This window comes from Pelodiscus sinensis, chromosome 5 (genome assembly GCF_052426305.1).
Source record: "Pelodiscus sinensis isolate ZL-2025 chromosome 5, ASM5242630v1, whole genome shotgun sequence".
NCBI lineage: Eukaryota > Metazoa > Chordata > Testudines > Trionychidae > Pelodiscus > Pelodiscus sinensis.
Genome location: NC_143056.1, coordinates 23,266,163 through 23,280,623, shown reverse-complemented (window position 1 = coordinate 23,280,623; position 14,461 = coordinate 23,266,163). Strand labels below are relative to the sequence as shown.

Below are 14,461 nucleotides of genomic sequence, written 5' to 3'. Positions count from 1 at the left end.
TCATTATCTAAGATGAAGTGGAAATAACATCGCTGCACAGCTTTGTTCCATTCAGTATTCTCTACCAAGCAGTAGAAATCTGCTACATGTTGAGCAAAAAACTGACCTTCCTGCCACAATACCTGAAGGGTGGCCTTGGATGTACACTCACAACTAGGGCTGTCAACAATCACAGCCATGGTTTGAATGATGTCTTCAAGCTTCCCCAGGAGCAGGCTTGCTTTCTCTGGGAGTGGGGATTCCCAGGCCAGAACCTGCCTAATCTGTATTGGACAGTGGGGAGCAACTGCAGGTTCTGGCATTAATTAAGAAACCCACAAAATATGCCCGCATCACTATTAAACTTACCAGGCCCGGGAATCTTCGGGGTTCATGTGGAGCAGTGGATGGAGTTGAGGGTGGTGCTGCCTGTCTGTGCAGTGCATTGTTCTGTGCTTGTAGGGCCACAACCTGGCATGCAGCATAGTGGCTGGGGCCTTCAGGGTTTGTACAATACCCCATATTCCTGGCAGGGAAATACTAGCTAGGGGGGATCCACAGCACCTGCCAATCTGGATCTCTTGTCAGCCTAGTTCCCTTCTGTTTACCTGTGCTGCTCAAACCATCAGGAGACCAGGCAATAAGAGTCAGGCCTAGTGGTCAGAGTCCAAATGCCAGAGCCACACATTTAAAACATGTTTAATCTCATTTATTTTAATAGACTTAAGCCCACATTTAAAGTTGAACACGTTCTTTGCTGACTTGGGATGGTGGAGTGAACTGAGAGACTTTATCCACTGCTCAAAATCACAGAATCAGAGTTCTCTGCCAGCAACAGAAGTCAAGTTTCCCAGCGCATGTTCAGAGCACTGCAACACGCCTTTCATGTACGGTGAAGATTATTTTAGTTATTACAAAAATACTTTTATTGGGGTAGCAAATTAGAATATGGATAACTATCCTGAAAGTAAAAGGTTTCATGATTGAGTTTAATGCCTCAGCTGTTTTAGTTCCATGAGTAATTTACCTTTATTACAAAATCAAAGGGATATAATGTTTTACAGAGTGATTACTTTTCTTCTTCTGGTTTTATTGCTACAAGGATTATATTTAATTATTTTATTGCTGAACTCTAGTAACCATATCTGTGTTATACTTACTGTTTTTTTAAATAATAAAGCCAGTATAGAAGCATTGCCCCAGGTATGCATAAGTACCTTCTGGTTTGATAGAACTTGAATATGGTGACTAGAAAATCTCATGGCCCAGATCATACACAGAGAATTACTTTCATCTCAGTTTAAGGTACGATTCAATCTCAATTCAGTTTGAATAAGACCCAAAATCATGGTTATTTTTTCCAGCTATTACTGTGAATTACAGTGTATCTCACTTAGTCCCTATGGATAAAACCCAAGAAATAATAGTAATACTATAAGTCGCCAATAGGACCATTTTTCAGCAAAGCACTCAAACACATTCATAAATAAATTCCTATTCAGCAAAGCACTTAAAGGACTTGTTTAAGTATTGGGTCTTAACTGACTTGTTCAAGATTACAAAGCAAGTCCGTGTCACCACCTGGAGTTCTCTTGATGGTCTTTCCTCTCCTTTCATCACAAAACCACCCTTCTCTCTGTAGGTGAGTAATCTTTCTATTTTTCCTGTATGGTTTCTATTACATAATGAACCCTGCACATTAGTTGGATTATAATTAAGGGGATTGTTGTACTTTTGCTTTAATACTCATGAAGTGCTTCTCTTGAATTGACTGCTTGCTTAACTTTTGGGTCATAGCGTACTAGACCACAAAGTAATAAACAAAATGAGGCACAGCATGACACAAAAGTGATTTGTGATTTTCAGAATCATTATTAAAACTATGATGGCCATGGTCACTGACAGCATGGGCTGGATCTAAAATAATTAATATTAGTTTTCTATTCTGTTTCAATTTCTAATATACTGAATTATTTTGGAAAAGAGCAGTTCTTAATACAATTTTTGCAGCATGCTTTGTTGATCTAAATGAAGTGATGACACATCACATTCCACAGATAGTAAGATAACCCTTCAGCTGAAGAGAGAGTCTGCTTCGTTTTTGTTCATTCCTAGCTAAATCAATTGATGGGCCAGCCAACAAGTTTCTAACTAGAGCATTGGTAAAGAGGGACATGAAGAAAATATATAAGAATAAAATAGATTATGTTCTTATAGGCTATGTCTACACTACCAGGTTATTTCAAAATAAAGTATTTTGAAATAGTAACTCCTGAAATAACTCTTTTGAAATAAGCTTATTCCTCTTCACAAGCAGGAGTTGTTATTTTGAAATAACAAGCCCATTATTTCAAAATAATAATGCTCACCTTGTTATTTCAAAATCAGGGGAGTTATTGGGCTCATCTAGACTACGCTAAAGTGCGGAATTTGCATATCTTCTTCCGCTTTTGAAAGTGAGATTGGAACTTTCAAAGGGAAAGTAATTTAAATGCAGCTTTTTCAGCACCCCCTCCCTTTTCGAAAAAAACCGCTCTTCTTCAAAAAATGAGGTTTATGCGGCTTCTCGAAAAGTGGGCGGGGGGGGGGGTTCGCTGAAAAAGCCGTGTCCAAACTACTTTTGCTTTTGAAACCTGCGGAATTTGCATATCCTCTTTCAACACTTTAGCGTAGTCTAGATGAGCCCATTTCGAAATAACTCCCCAGTGTAGACTGAAGAATATTTGTAATGTGTCTTTGCTGGCCTATGTTTTTCAGTACACATTGTTTTAACAAATGAAACTGAGGAAAGAACTTCTAACTTTAAAAAAGTTCAGAAGAAAGTACATCTTTTGCATATAGGCCCTACTTTGGCAAAGTACTTAAGCACACGTTTAACTTTAAGCACATGAGTAGTCAATGGAAATTCTCAGATCAAGCACATGTCAAAGTGCTTTGTCAGATAAGGACCACAGTCTTCTGGATATGTGCAGGGCAGGATTTACATCTTATGCAGCTTTATGTACAGCATCTTCAGCACCCTCTTGTCTAAAGCTGACTTTCGTGTTGCACAGTTTTAGAGGGGTTGTGTACTTCTAGAACTCCAGCACCTCTAGGCGCATGCCTGCTGTGCCTAATTAGAAATCCAGTCTTGCGTATGTGATTTAATTTTACTTTGGTGGTGTGCTACACATTGCATATATTAAGGAATGGAGTAATAGGTTTCCTTTATTGTGAATGCAGACTTTACAGTAATAGTTGCCAGCCAAAACAGGTGCACCATATTAATGAGAACTCATGGGAGTAGCAGTGTTTGTATCTTTCATATGCCTGTCACAGATTGAATTGATTGACTAAAACTGAATAAGAAACCAAACCTGCCTCTTCTCCCAAGATTTCATTGTTGTCTTATAGAACAGTAGCTTATTTTCTCCTTATTTTTTATAGAACTGGTCAATTTTTGTGCTGTTAGACAAATATTTTCATTGATCATCAAATAATTTAGATGACAATTAGTTTACTCAGTGTTTAGCCAAATGAGCAAATACAACAAATCAAATAAAACATTTAATGAGTATTGTTAATATTTGCCAAGTAACTGATTTTTTCCAACATAGTCTAATTATTTATGCTAATGATCCTATTATTAGAACTCAGATTAGAGTTAATATTGGATCATATTAACAATGACTTCATAGGTAATTGGATAGTTACATTGTGCACATTAAGTATATCTAGCTAAATAATGCCTACTATATTGTTGATCTACTGCCTAATTCATAAGAATGGGAAGAAAATAACTTATAGGAACCTTAGAATCCATTTGTTTCAAATAATTCTTCAGGATCTAATCCAATTTCCTCATGGAAAAACTTTTGTCAAGGGAAGCTGGTTTGGGCCATCTATTTACCATTTTAAAGAACTAATGACTGCAGACCAGAAGCATGTAGAGGTTAATCAGGATGGAAGATGATTGAAGCAACTGATATCAAAAGGCAATTGGAATTGCTTCTGGAAAAAGTACTGATGAAAAAGCAAGATGAGATTGGGATAGGCAAAAGGACAGGCATGCTGGGTTGGATGGCACTTTTACTTTCTCAGTCCAATTTTTCAGGCAGCTTGAACACAAATGCCAATTTTCTGTTCACAACTGATTGCTCCTGAAAAGTACAGCTGGCTGACTTTCCCATGCAAGTGGATGTGAGTGCAAAACGGGATTCAATCCCATTCTGGATTTCTCAGTGATTTATGCTGGCAAAAGTGGGAGCATAAAATTAGAAGTGAGGGCTGAAAATCAGACAAAGCAAAATATGATTGAGTTAAAGCAGAAGTGTTCAAGGGAGATCGTGGGTACCTAATGGGAATTGTGCTATTGCCTTCACTGTGGCCATTATTTCACCCCATAAATGTATCAATATAGTCTTTAGGGTGTAAATTCTGGTATTGGTACACAGATCGGGAGAGGGGGGGAAATGGCCACAAAAAATTAGTGGGTAGCATAATGACTCAGTAGTAGCCCAAATGATGATATGCTCAGCAACAACAGGAGAGCAATCTGTTATTATCAGTCATCTTTGCTATGAGTTATTAAAAACGGCGCTATGGCACCAGTTTGCCAAAAAATATTCAGAGTTTAGATTGTCAATGGAGTGGGCAATCTAAGGTTTGCTTAAGAGCTGCTGGCACAAAATTCACAATTTGTAATTTCCCAACCTATTGGTTGTATAAAATGATTTTGGGAGTGTAAACTTTATTGTCGATCATCAAATCTAGGCTAATAGTCTGAGGGGAAAATCAGGGTAATGATCAGTGATCCATCTAAATTATTAATGCTGCTTAGCATTTTCTGATATTACATGACTTTCCAATATGCAGTTGTCTGATGTACTGAGCTCTCACCGGGCTTGACTCTGCAGGGCCCTGAGCACTCAGGCCTTCATCCGGGAATGCATTTAAGCTTATGCTTATCTTTAAGTGCATTCTTGAATTCAATGGAACAACTCACATGCTATATCAGGACCAAAGTGCTCAGGACCCATTTTTCTCTATTTTATATCTGATATAGGAAAAATATCGCTCAGGGCGAATTGCTCAAATTCGGGGCTTCTTACAGCCCTCAGACTGGAGACCTTCCCAAACAGGCCACAAACCAGTCCCACAGAGCGCTTCAGATGCCTGCCTGAAACCTCACGAGCAAAACCCCTCCGACACCCCAGCAATATCCGTGCCCCAGATGCCCCCGGGCCTCATACACAGGTGAGGGGTCTTAGAACCCAATCTCACCTACCCCGAACAAGTTCTGTCCGGTTTCAAGAAACCAGCCACAGATCCCTGGTCAATTTACCCTCTGGACCTTACCCACAAATCATGCTGAGCCAATCCTTTAGAATCTAACATCTAAAGGTTTATTTCTACAATAAAGAAAAGCATGAGAGTAAGGCTGTTAAAGGATAGTACTTTACATGCATCAAATCTCCCAGTTCTCGATGCAGGCTCTAGCAGAGATGTTACAGCTGCTGGCTTAAAAGTCCTTGTTGCGCATCCTGGGATCGGGATGGGTCCCCAGTTCTTTCCGGCACTTCGATCCCTGCATTGCTGCCTCTGGGATGAAGTGCTGAGCTGAGTACCAAGATGGAGTCAGCCACATGGCATCTTTATACATCCTTCCTGGTCTCTTCTTGGCTGCAGCAGGTCACCTGGCCAGCGGCCTATCACTGTGTTCCCTGCTGGTAGCCCTTAGGTGTCGATCACCATTCCCAAGATGTGTCCTTGGCCCATTGAGTGCTACTGTCCCACAGGGCCTCGCTAATTAGCATGTCCATAGGCCAGGCTCTGCCCAATGCTCAACCACATTCAGAGAGACTTCCAGTCTCCATACAGATTACAGATTCCTAACTCCACACACAGACATAATACAGATATATGAAGAGCAGGTACAGAATCAGAAGAAAGTAAGCTTTTGTTTGACCCCTCACATGGCCCCCTTTGTACCACTTTTGGGGAGAACACCCCCTCCCCATGGGTGCAGCAGTGACCCGGTTGCTCCCCTCACAATCCAATAATGTGACAGGCACTTCCAAACTTTTGAATGATGAATCATGTAAACCTCCATGTTTCTTTAATGCCATTTTCAAGTTCATACTTATGATATTTTGCCATCATTCAAAAGGTTAAACAGTAAAAATGGCCCTGGAAAGAGCTGACGGAAGCCAGAGTGAGTTTTGCTTGTGGGCACACTACTGGTGTCAGGGAATTCAACCATAGCTGCACAACAAAAAGCCCCCCTAGGTTAGAGAACCCTTGACCCGCTTTCTGGGAGATCCCCAGAACCTGTTGCTTTTGCTACCTATGTCAACAGCTCTTCATCTTTTGATAATTGAATCACAATGGACATCTTTATGATCTGGACCCATGGCCAAGAAACACTGGATGCAATCCACAGAGACTTTAACAACCTATACCCCACCATCAATCTCAGCCTGGACCATTCTACACACGAGATCCATTTCCAGGACACCACAGTACAAATCACCAATGGTAAATTAGATACCATAATCTACAGAAAACCCACTGAGTCATACAGTTACCTACATGCCTCCAGCTCCCATCCAGAACATACCATACGATCCATCATCTGTAGCCAAGCCCTTCGATACAACCGCATCTGCTCTAATCCCACTGACAAAGACCAGAAACTTCAGGATCTCTACCAAGCATTTATAAACCTCAATTACCCACTCAGAGAAATAAAAAAACAAATTTAAAGAGCCAGACGAATACCCAGAAACCATCTACTTCAAGACAGACCCAAGAAAACCAACAATAGAACACCACTTGTCATCACCTATAGCCCCCAACTTAAACCCGTCCAACACATTATCAATAAACTACAACCTATACTGGAACAGGATACTACACTCTGAGAGGCTCTGGGAGACAGACCCATAGTCTCCTATAGACAACCACCTAACCTCAGGATGATTCTTACCAACAACCATAGTACATACCACATTAATACCAACCCTAGAACTTTCCCTTGCAACAAATCTTGTTGCCAGCTTTGTCCACATATTTACTCTGCTGACACCATCATTGGACCTAATCATTTCAGTTACAAGATCAAGAACACATATTCCTGCTCATCCAGAAACATAATTTATGTCATCATGTGCCAACAGTGTCAGTCTGCTATGTATATTGGACAAACTTCTCAGACACTTCACCAAAGAATCAATGCACACAAAACAGACATCAGACAGTTTCACAAAGAAAAAACAGTTTCTTGCCACTTCAGCCAGACTGGGCATTATCTCAGCGACCTCACTACATGCATCCTGCTTCAAAGAGACTCTAACACCAAACTAAAAAGGGAAGCCTCTGAACTGTCATTCATGCTTAAATTTGACACTTTATGAATAGGCCTTAACAAAACTGCTAATTATCTTACCCATTACAAAGATAGCTTCTCCAATTATCACTCCTAATATCATTATCTCATAGACACTAAGCTCACCCCCTCATCCCCCGTCTGTTCTAAAATCTGATTTGTCAATTTTATGTGTGTTCACTTTTTTTTATTGTATCCCTTTGGTATATATGGTCATGCCAATTTTCTTCCACAATTTGATCTGAAGAAGTGGGTCTGGCCCACGAAAGCTCATCACCTAATAAACCATCTTGTTAGTCTTTAAAGTACTGCATAGTCCTCCTGTCTTTTGTTTTAGCAAGACCAGACTAACACGGTTACATCTCTATTACAATATAGAGTAAGGCCTTGTTGCACTATCTTCTTCTCTCAGATTGGTTATAAATAGTATTTCACCAGATGTATGTTTGTAGCTAGTGTCATAACATAACTGTGCGTGCCAAGCATGCTATTGCTTGTTCTTTTGTTACATGCAATGTTGCTTAGAGTTTGTCACTGCTTTAGGAAGAAAGAAAAAGTTCTTTGCTTCACATGTTGATATGGATGTTCTGTCTTGGTTACCAGCCAGGTACACAGGGGTTTTAATGGACAACCAGCACCCATTCCCTTTCTTTTTCATTTAGCATTTTCTCCTTTGAATTTTAATTCTCAATAGGATGAGCCAAAAACTACATGCTTTGTCTTCTCCTCTCCCACTACTGCAATCTTGGATTCAGATAACTCAGATGTCTGTGTCTTGGATATACTGGGTGGAAAAAAGTCCGTTACCACTTGTAGAAACAGATATTAGCACAGGACTGATGAAAAGTAAAAAACATGCCATTTTTGGAACATCTATGATTGAAGGGAAATTTTTCAGAAATCAAATTGTTTTCCCAGCTGGCTTAAAACCTCTACTAGGTTCCATAATGGAGTGGACTAGGCCTTGAGGCTACCTGTTGGGAGTCTCATGGCCCTGCTACACTCCACTACAGAAAAGGGTAGTGGATTGTGTCCTCCAAGTTACCTAGTGGAAAGAAGCCTCCAAAGTTCCTGCTCAGTACTAGATTAGGAGCCTTACAATCCAGCCAGACCAAACAAGGATACCATGATGGTAAATGACTGAGTCCAGGAAGGGTTATTGGACATTTTGGACTATCTATCTCCAAATGCAGTTGTTTATTTTGCACATGCATGACTCTGCCAGAGGGCTGAGTCACCAAAGACCTATCTGACAAGTGCAGCAGCTGACAAAAGGCATCGTAAGCAGCGAGAAAAAGCCTTCAGGCATGCACACACGTGACCAGGAGGTGCTCACATGAGATGAGTGAACTCCAATTAATGGGCCACATTTTAAGAGGCTATGTAATAAGGCAACAAGGGACTATTTAATTTCAATTGAATAGGATACAAATTAAACCTTGGTTGCTACATTATGAACTGCTGTCAAATAATCAATACCCTCTCACCTGCTTAAACCTCTTACAGTAAAATATACATACAAATTCATCCTCATTGATATTAAATAGGATTGTCATGGTGTAAATGAGGACAACATTTGGACTTAAGCATTTAAGGAACTTGTTTGTAATTGTTTTGTTTTTTTCCTCCTTTCTCTCTGACAATTCCTTTGTCAATATTCTGGTTATCTTTAGGCTAGGCAATTTTTGTCCTCCAGATCAGCATGACTAATGCACTAGCCAACGCAGTATGGGACGGAGGTGGACAGCCCTTGGTGGAGAAAGAGCAGGTTAGGAACTATTTAGAAAAGCTAAACATACACAAATCCATGGGTCCGGATTTAATGCATCCGAGGGACTTAAGGGAGTTGGCAAGTGTCATTGCAGAGCCTTTGGCCATTATCTTTGAAAACTCATGGAGATCAGGAGAGATGATTGGAAAAAGGCAAATGTAGTGCCCATCTTTAAAAAAGAGAAGAAGGACAATCCAGGGAACTACAGACCAGTCAACCTTACCTCAGTCCCTGGAAAAATCATGGAGGGGAGCCTCAAGGAATCCATTTTGAAGCACTTGGAAGAGGGGAAAGTGATCAGGAGTAGCCAACATGGATTCACAAAGGGCAAGTCATACCTCATCAATTTGATTAGCTTCTATGATGAGGTAACCGTCTCTGTGGATATGAGGAAGTCAATGGATGTGATATACCTTGACTTTAGCAAAGCTTTTGATAGTCTCCCACAATATTCTTGCCAGCAAGTTAAGGGAGTATGGATTGGATAAATGGACTGTAAGATGGATAGATAGCTGTCTGGAATGTCGGGCTCAATGGGTTATGATCAATGGCTTGATGTCAGGTTGGCAGTCGGTTGCTAGCAGAGTGCCCCAAGGATCAGTACTAGGACCGGTTTTGTTCAACTTCTTTATTAATGACCTTGATGAGGTGATGGACTGTACCCTCAGCAAGTTTGCAGATGACACTAAGCTAGAGGGAGAGGTAGGTATACTGGAAGGCAGGGATAGTGTCCAGAGTGACCTAAACAGATTAGAGGATTGGGCCAAAAGAAATCTGATGAGGTTCAACAAGGACAAGTGTAGAGTCCTGCACTTAGGGTGGAAGAATCCCAAGCACTGGGGACTGACTGGCTAAGCAGCAGTTCTGCAGAAAAGGACCTGGGGATTACAGTGGATGAGAAGCTGGATAAGAGTCAACAGTGTGCCCTTGTAGCCAAGAAGGCTAATGGCATATTAGGTTGCATTAGGAGGAGCATTGCCAGCAGATCTAGAGAAGTGATTATTCCCCTTTATTTGGCTTTGGTGAGACCACATCTGGAGTACTGTGTCCAGTTCTGGGCACCCCCCCATTATAGAAAGGATGTAGATGCATTGAAGAGGGTCCAGCAGAGGGCAACCAAAATGATTAAGGGGCTGGAGCGCATGACCTATGAGGAGAGGCTGAGGGATTTGTGTTTGTTTAGTCTGCAGAAGAGAAGAGTGAGGGAGGATTTGATAGCAGCCTTCAACTTCCTGAAGGGAGGTTCCAAAGAGGATGGAGAGAGGCTGTTCTCAGTAGTGACAGATGGCAGAACAAGGAGCAATGGTCTCAAGTTACAGTGGGGGAGGTCATAGAATCATAGAATCATAGAATAATAGGACTGGAAGGGACCTCAAGAGGTCATCGAGTCCAGCCCCCCGCCCTCAAGGCAGGACCAAGCTCCGTCTACACCATCCCTGACAGATGTCTATCTAACCTGTTCTTAAATATCTCCAGAGAGGGAGATTCCACCACCTCCCTTGGCAATTTATTCCAATATTTGACCACCCTGACAGTTAGGAATTTTTTCCTAATGTCCAATCTAAACCTCCCCTGCTGCACTTTAAGCCCATTACTCCTTGTCCTGTCCTCAGAAACCAAGAGGAACAAATTTTCTCCTTCCTCCTTGTGACACCCTTTTAGATATTTGAAAACCGCTATCATGTCCCCCCTTAATCTTCTTTTTTCCAAACTAAATAAGCCCAGTTCATGAAGCCTGGCTTCATAGGTCATGTTCTCTAGACCTTTAATCATTCTTGTCGCTCTTCTCTGTACCCTTTCCAATTTCTCCACATCTTTCTTGAAATGTGGCGTCCAGAACTGGACACAGTACTCCAGCTGAGGCCTAACTAGTGCAGAGTAGAGCGGCAAAATGACTTCACGAGTTTTGCTTACAACACACCTGTTGATACAACCTAGAATCATATTTGCTTTTTTTGCAACAGCATCACACTGTTGACTCATATTCAACTTGTGGTCCACTATGACCCCTAGATCCCTTTCTGCCATGCTCCTTCCTAGACAGTCGCTTCCCATCTTGTATGTATGGAACTGATTGTTCCTTCCTAAGTGGAGCACTTTGCATTTCTCTTTATTAAACCTCATCCTGTTTACCTCTGACCATTTCTCTAACTTGCTAAGGTCATTTTGAATTATGTCCCTATACTCCAAAGAAGTCGCAACCCCACCCAGTTTGGTATCATCTGCAAACTTAATAAGCGTACTCTCTATCCCAATATCTACATCATTGATGAAGATATTGAACAGTACTGGTCCCAAAACAGACCCTTGAGGAACTCCACTTGTTATCCCTTTCCAGCAGGATTTAGCACTGTTAACAACAACTCTCTGACTACGGTTATCCAGCCAATTATGCACCCACCTTATCGTGGCCCTATCTAAGTTATATTTGCCTAGTTTATCAATAAGAATATCATGCGATATTCTAGGTTGGATATTAGGAAAAACTATTTCACTTGGAAGGTGAAGTACTGGAATGGGTTATGTAGGGAGGTGATGGAATCTCCATCTCTAGAGGTTTTTAAGTCTCGGCTTGACAAAGCCATGGCTGGGTTGATTTAGTTGGGATTGATCCTACCTTGGGCAGGGGGCTGGACTTGATGACTTCGTGAGGTCTCTTTCAGCTCTATGATTCTTTGAATGCTGGATCAAGAAAATACTGCTGCCTTCCTGCTGCTCTCTGTGCAGATTATTTTTTAAACCCATGCATTGGTAAATGCCACCTCATAAAGAATCCATAGCTCAATGTTTTCACAGTGAAATGTCTGAGGAAATATTTTCCATTTCTCTTGCTTTGATGTTCACCTTTTGCATTGTGGTGAGCTACCCCACTTTACACAGGAGAAGGGGGACCTTTACTTGCCCTTCATTGCAGCATGTGCAGTTCCATTGAAATTTGAGCCTTATTCCGTAGAAGTTTAATGTAAAATTTATTTCAGTTCAGAGTGCTTTATTAAGGCTTTATGTGCGGCGTAAGCCCCATTTAACATCGTGTGAAGAGACTAAATGAGACATAATGCAGAGAGGGCATGTATAAAAGAGACAGTGAATGGTGGGAAATGGAAATAATTTCCCACCTTTTGCAAAATTCTAAAAGTATCAGGAAATGGTTTTAGTTTTTTAATTGAATGGGGCCATAAACATCTTGTCATCTGTGCTGCTTTTTTTGCTGTCTGCCATTCAAACATGAAAATAGAGTACCCTTGTCCGTATAATATTCAGGCTGCATTAACTTCTTGACAGATTCAACAAATGCTTCAGAAAGGAATCAACATGCATTTCTCTCCTGACCCTCATCTCCCCAGCTGTGAATCCTCAAATCTGTGTAGGACCTGGGTCAGAGGACATTGTGTTGCAGAGATAACTGTCTCTCCACTTCTACTTTCACCCTCTATGAATCTTCATAGGCTTTATGGGAGGCTGAGACTTCCAATTCTATAAAAATGCCAAAAGAAAAATTAGGTGTAGTGTTGTAGCTGTGTTGGTGCCAGGATATAAAAGAGACAAGGTAGCTGAGGCAATATAATTGTACTGGATTATCATCCACTGATGGAATGTTCATGTTTTCAGGGTAGACACCTACATATCTGAAAACGACCAACCTTCCACCTACAAAAGTTGGTCAAGTAAAATATATTATCTCACATACCTATCAAAAGAAAAACTATGTTAGGGTATGTCTAGACTGCGGTGCTATTTCAGAATACCGGACATATCCCGAAATACCAATGCCACATCTATAAAAGCTCCTGCTATTTCCCGAAATAGAGGGTGCGCTATTCCAGCTTCCCTGTAACCAGTTAAGGGATTTGTCAGAATAATGCCTTATTCTGAAATTGGGCACTGTCTACACAGTGCCAAATTTCAAAATAAGCTCTTTAGAACTAGACTCTGAATAAGCTACGCAATTTGCCTAGCACAAATTGTATAACATATTCCAATAGAAGGGTGCTTTCTAGATGCACCCTTAAGGGAGCAGAAATGAAAATATTAGGGGAAGAAGAGAGAGTTTTAAACTTCCAGACATCTGAATTCACCTGGGCTAGTTAATCTCCCTTTGCAAAATGACTGGCCAACAGCAAACAGCTTCATTGACTAATTGCCCATGGAACTAATGAAAAAGATTTAAAGTTTAATATGAAAGCAAATAACACTCCACTGGATTTGATTTATTAGGCAAACATTTGGCACATCCTACCGTAGTCTCTGTATATGTGTAGGTTCAATCAAATTAAAAGTGCTGAAGTTCAGAAGAAAAGGTTAAAGTATAAATTATCCAAGTCTTGCTTGTATAACTCTGACAGGTGGAACTGAACCTGGGACCTCTGGAGCTTAATGAATGAGCCTCTACAGCTCAAACAAAAAGCCATCTGACTCTCAGCTAAGGCTGTAGAGGAAACTTGGTCTTTCTAGGGATGTTAAGAAGTATGTAATTAAAAAATGTTTTAAACTACACGATTAACCAGTAAGGGTTTGCATTACAAGCACTCAGTGTTGGCTCAAGCCAGGTCCTAGCATCTACCCCTGCTGCGGCTCTCCATTACAAGCCCTTTAAGAGCCGGTGTGTGGGCAGGCTATCTCAGTCCCAGCTCACATTGAGTCCAGGCAACTACCGTCACTGTGGCTCTGCATTTCAAGACCTTTAAGAGCCAGTTTCAAGCCCTTTAAGTGGGACAGCACTCCACAACCAGTACATGCAAAAGGCATCTCCTTCTTGCAGTGAAATCTGAGATTAACACTTCCTAGGCATAATAGGGAGTCAGTCCAGCCAGATTCATGTTTACTTCCCTAGGCATTGTATCAGGCCCAATCTCTACCAAAATTACTTTAAAAAATTGCCATACAAAAATGGAGTTAAGATGCTGGCTGCATTGCTACTATTAAAACCTGGTTTTCACAGGTAATAGCTATGGTCCAAATCCTGTAACCCTAACTTAAAAAATAATTTCCCAATCCACCCAAGAATCTCTTAATAAAAGATGCCAGATTTAATCCAGTAATGATTTTAATGTAAAATATTGATACAATTTTTACCTTCTATATTACAGATAAATGATGCTGAAAGCTTCTTAACTCCTATTTCCCTATCACTCACCAAGGCTCTGAAACTTCTGCTTTTATAATGAAATACAATGTATGAAACTCACACAAAAGATCCTACCATCCATGACTCTGATTTATTGCAGTTACATAATCAGACTATAATATTTAATCATTTAGTAAATTATTTAAATTGATAATACATAGAATTATAATTCTTTATTGTCAAAGACTGGCTCTTTAGGAAGAGAGTAACTAAATAATCT

The 14,461-nt window shown here is 40.6% G+C and overlaps 1 protein-coding gene across 1 annotated transcript in view; it reads left to right on the top strand.

Annotated features, from left to right (window-relative positions):
• DLK1 (delta like non-canonical Notch ligand 1) overlaps positions 1-14,461 on the top strand; it is a 143,730-nt gene that overhangs the window by 64,061 nt on the left and 65,208 nt on the right. The window lies entirely within an intron of this gene.